We start from the raw sequence: 5,169 nt of genomic DNA on the forward strand, positions 1-5,169 counted from the left end.
CATTATTCTTAGGCTAGATAAGAAAAAGATAGTCATTACTAGTACTTTTAGTTCCTTTGGGTTCGACAATCCGGTCTTGCTAAAACTATACTACTATTTGATAGGTACACTTGCCTACATTTCGATAATAGTTAGTTTCAAGAACGATTAATTATAAATATTTAAAACCTATCATGAAATCACGCGATCAAGTTTTTGGTGCCGTTGCTGGGGAACAAAAATATTAGGAACACTCAATTTTTATTACTTTAGCCATTTATTTTTCTTGCTATCTAATTTTATTTTTAATTTTATTATAATTTACTAATTTTCTTTTTCTTCTTCTGACAGGTTTTTATAGTTTATGACTAGAAGAAACCCGTCAGGACCACTACTTTTTGACAAAGAAATCGATCGCACGATTCGCGAAACCAAAGAGAAATAAGGCGAAGCCTAAGATACACAGAGAACGAGCAAGAAGACGATACTCAACCCCCAACCGAAGAGATGGCTGGAAACCAAGACAATCAGCTACCTGCTGTAATTGCGGCTAATCAAAATCCTGCTCCACGCACTATGTATGATTATGCTAAACTTTCTTTAACAGGAACTGAATCAAGCATAGTTAGACCTACTGTAGCTGCAAATACTTTTGAACTGAAACCTAACAAAATTCAAATGATACAACAGTTTGTTCAGTTTGATGGTTTGCAGGATGAAGATCCCAACACTCACTTAGCAAACTTTTTGGAACTATGCGATACATTTAAAATCAATGGCGTTTCTGATGATGCCATTCGTCTTTGGTTGTTTCCCTTTACATTGAGGAACAAGGCTAAACAGTGGTTGAAATCGTTATCACGAGGGTCAATTACTACTTGGGAACAAATAACCAAAAAAGTTTTACTAAAATATCTTCCGCCAGCTAAAACGGCTAAGTTACGTAACGATATCTCTTCTTTTGTGCAGATGGATTTAGAAACACTCTACAATGTATGGGAGAGATACAAGGACCTTTTGAGAAGGTGCCCCCACCATGGGTTACCGCTTTGGCTTCAGGTTCAAACATTCCATAACGGCCTGAATCCTTCGACTCGGCAAATGGTTGACGCATCTACTGGTGGAACCATCAATAATAAAACACCTGAAGATGCTTATGAGTTCATAGAGGAGATGTCACTGAATAACTATCAATGGCAAGTCATGAGGACAAAGCCAACGAAAATAGTTGGTGTTCATAACGTTGATTCGATCACCATGCTCTCTAATCAAGTAGAACTCTTGAATAAGAAAATTGATGGTTTTCTTAGTTTTTCACAGGTTCACCTAGTAATGTAGTGCGAAGCAGGTAGAGGTGGAACAAGCCATTCAGAATACCAACTTTATGGCCACAACATGGATAATGAGCAATTAAATTACATGGGTAATAATCCTCGACCTCAAAACAATCCATATAGTAACACTTATAATGTAGGTTGGAGGAACCACCCCAATTTCTCATGGGGAGGCCAAGGAAATTAGCGACCACCTCCGGGCTACCAACAGCCACTCTATCAATAGGAAAATAAGCTGAACCTTGAAGAGATGCTCACAAAATTTATCTCGGTGTCAGAAACCTGCTTTCAGAACACCGAAACGGCACTTAAAAATCAACAAGCATCAATCTAAGGGCTCGAAACTCAGATAGACCAGCTTTCTAAACTAATCTCTGAACGATCACAAGGTAGCTTGCCAAGTAATACTGAACCTAACCTAAGGGAACAGCTCAATGCGATTAATGTTCAAAATGAAGAAGGATTTGTTGAGCCTGAGCCAGAACCGAGACAAGAAACCGTGGTAAGCAAAAGTAAAGGTGATGTAGATTATAATAAAAACAAACCAGTGACTGTCGAATATAAACCTTATGTGTCATACCCCAACGCGATAAGGAAAGACCACTCAGATGAACAATTTGATAAATTCATTAAACTCCTAAAAAAATTACATATTAACTTACCATTTATTGAAGCTCTATCGTAGATGACAAATGCAATGAAAGTTTTAAAGAAGCTTTTAGCAAATAAGCGGAAGTTGGACGAGGCATCGCATGTGGAGCTAAACACAGTTTACTCAGCTATTCTCCAGAATAAACTACCCAACAAACTAAAAGATCCAGGGAGTTTTACGATTCCTTGCTTAATTGGTAGTTTAGATGTTAATAATGCATTAGCTGATTTAGGGGCTAGTATCAACGTCATGCCTTAAAAATGTTTAAGCAACTAGGTCTCGGGAAACCCAAACAGACAAGGATGAGCATTCAACTAACAGATAAAACTATAAGATTCCCTAGGGGTATTATTGAAGATGTGCTAGTTAAAATCGATAAATTTATATTTCCTGTTGACTTCATTGTTCTAGACATAGAAGAGGATAGCAACACTCCTTTAATTCTAGGAAGGCCCTTTTTAGCAACTGCTAAAACGATCATTGATGTTGGCACAGGTTAACTCACACTCCGGATGGGAGATGAAACAATCACCCTTCAAGCTCGCAATTCTGGCAACACATCGAAAATTGAAGGTGATCATTTAACCCATTCCACTAAAACTAACAATATGGTGCAACCTAATTTGTAGGAAATAAGTCTGAAGGAAGCACATGAGTCATACTCAAGCAATAGTAGAGGACCTATTCATGAAGATCGAAGACTGCAAATAGATAAGCTAGATGAATGGCGAACACATAAACCAAGAACACACGATAAACCAAAACTGTGCCAAAACGAGCTCAATACCTTTCCAAATCAACTTAAGGTTGGCAATAAAGTCTTATTAGATGCCGCAAATCCTTACATTGTCACTGCCAGACTGGATGAAGAAATCCCTCTTACGGTACTTAGTATTTTTCCATTTGGTATAGTTGACATAAGTCACCCCAAGTTCGGCACTTTTAAGGTAAACAACACCCGTTTAAAACCTTATTTTGATGAGATTAATAGGAGGAATGAGGTGCATAAACTCCTCGAACCACCATGACCATTCAATGGAGAGGTAAGTCGAGCTTAGACTATATATAAGGGCTTCTCGGGAGGCAACCCGAGCACTAACAATATTAATTTCTTTAAATTTTAGTATTTAACACCTAACTTACTAATAAAAATCTTGAATACAGGTTTTTCCACAAAAACACGGCCAAGCACACAGGCGTGCTTAGGGCCGTGTGAAAATAGGGTAAAAGATTTCCCCAACACGGGCTCCGATAAAATGCCACAGTCGTGCGACTTGGCCGTGGTTAAACCTACCAAAAAAACACGGGCATGCGACATGCTTGTGTGGAAAAACCATGGCTAAACATGTTAAAACAGCATGGGAGTGCGACAAACCCTTATCTTGTACCTGTGCTCGATCCTATCAAATTAACACGGGTGTGGACCTTGCATACACGGGCATGGGAGAAGCGAACAAAGCTAGACACGATCGTTCGACACGGCCATGTGCAGCCACACGCCCAAGGAACACAGGCATGTGCTAAATGTCAGACGCACCCAAATTCAAAATTCACGAATCACAAGGGCTGAAATTGGGGAACACGGGTGTGTTACCTGGCTGTGTGCCCCAAAATCTATAAAAACCCTGCACTATTCATTGTCTTCCCCACCCAAAAACCCTAACCCTAGCCGCTGCAAGTCTACACGACCTCCCCGCCATGCCCATACCCCGCATCCAACTCCATTTTTGCCACTCATTCTTCCTTTTCTAGTGTTTTTTTTTTTACTTTTTTCCCTTTAATTGCACTCATTTTTCATGTTAGTTATCATAGAACTATACATTTTTCATGATTATTTTCATCTTTCTATCACTCACATTTTATTCATAGAACAAGCTATTATCTTTTTCATGTGCGAATTCTTACTCTTTATATGATTTATCTACTTTATTTGATTAGTTAGAAGTAAATATTCATGATTACAACAATAGACATACTCAAGCCTTTAGTGTTAACATTTTTCATTTGTCACACATGTTGCATTCCATGAAATTCGTTGCCATTTTTATGCCATACAATTAATTGCTTTGATTAACTTGTTAGTCTTAGTAATTGCTAAAATTATAATTGTTATTTACAATTTGTCTTCATTTTACTTTGATCATTCCTAAAGATGAATTAATGGTTTTGATTGTAGGTACCATGTCATCTTCACGAGGAAAGAAAACCGCCATACCTGCTTCCATGAAATGGAAGGGAGCGTTATCTTCCTTGGGTCCAACAGCGAAAATTCGTCACCCTCTCCTACTGTTCCCCCGTGGGCCCCAGGAAGAAGTTTTCCAAATACTTCAGGCCTGACCTTTAATTGCAGGCCGTTGCATCGACTGGGCTACCGTAGAACAAGTTCGGTTGGCTGATGCGATTCGGATCCTCCTAACCACCGAACCTTGGGAGCTGTTCTTCAGACCGTAATGACGAACTATGATGATTCCGCCATGGTCCAATTTTGCCTAGGCGGATTAATCCGCCAGCTAAGCGTCCTAGAGTTTGGTGCTGCACTGGCTTATATACGAAGGAGTTCAAGGAGGAGAATGAACTACATGCTCTCACTCGCCACATACACTTCTCTCCCTCGAAGTGCAGGCACACTTTAGCCCCTGGCGTGGCCACCTACAATCCTAGCTGCTCCAAGGCATCAGTTCTCCCACCTTCCCTGAGGTACCTCCACGCAATTTTCGCTCACAAAAATATAGGAAGGCGAGAGAGCACTGGCATCGTCAATACTCACGACGCCTACTTTTTATGGTGTATGTCGCACGGACACGTCATCGACCTTGCCTATTTCATCGCCCTCGTGATTCAGCACCAGATGGAGCGGCATAGGAAGGGGGTCATCTCTATTGGCCCCTATGTGATGTGATTGGCTCAACACTTCGGGCTCCTCGACACCGCGGCCCAAGAATCATCCTTGGCCCTCATTGGCCAGATGTCTCCACAAGGCATCTCAAACATACTTAGCATGAGAATGATCGAGAGGCGCCGAGGAACCTACCATCCTCAATATTGTCTCTCCCAATCTACCGAGGAGGAGGCTTACAAGGACATTCCTGATGATGTCCCTCCGCAGCACAAGGACCCACCATCCCAGCCACCACTACCATCTCGTCCAGTTTATGCGACGGCTTCATATGCTGACATCTCTGAGCGCCTCACCCGATTTGAGCA

General features: G+C 40.9%; 1 non-coding gene across 1 annotated transcript; it reads right to left on the reverse strand.

Annotated features, from left to right (window-relative positions):
- Positions 1-915: 915 nt before the first annotated feature.
- Positions 916-1,022, reverse strand: LOC128287230 (small nucleolar RNA R71). The gene has a single exon (XR_008277925.1). It is a non-coding gene; the product is annotated as a small nucleolar RNA R71 (small nucleolar RNA).
- Positions 1,023-5,169: the final 4,147 nt, after the last annotated feature.

The sequence above is a fragment of the Gossypium arboreum genome, chromosome 13, assembly GCF_025698485.1.
Source record: "Gossypium arboreum isolate Shixiya-1 chromosome 13, ASM2569848v2, whole genome shotgun sequence".
Classification (NCBI taxonomy): Eukaryota; Viridiplantae; Streptophyta; class Magnoliopsida; order Malvales; family Malvaceae; genus Gossypium; species Gossypium arboreum.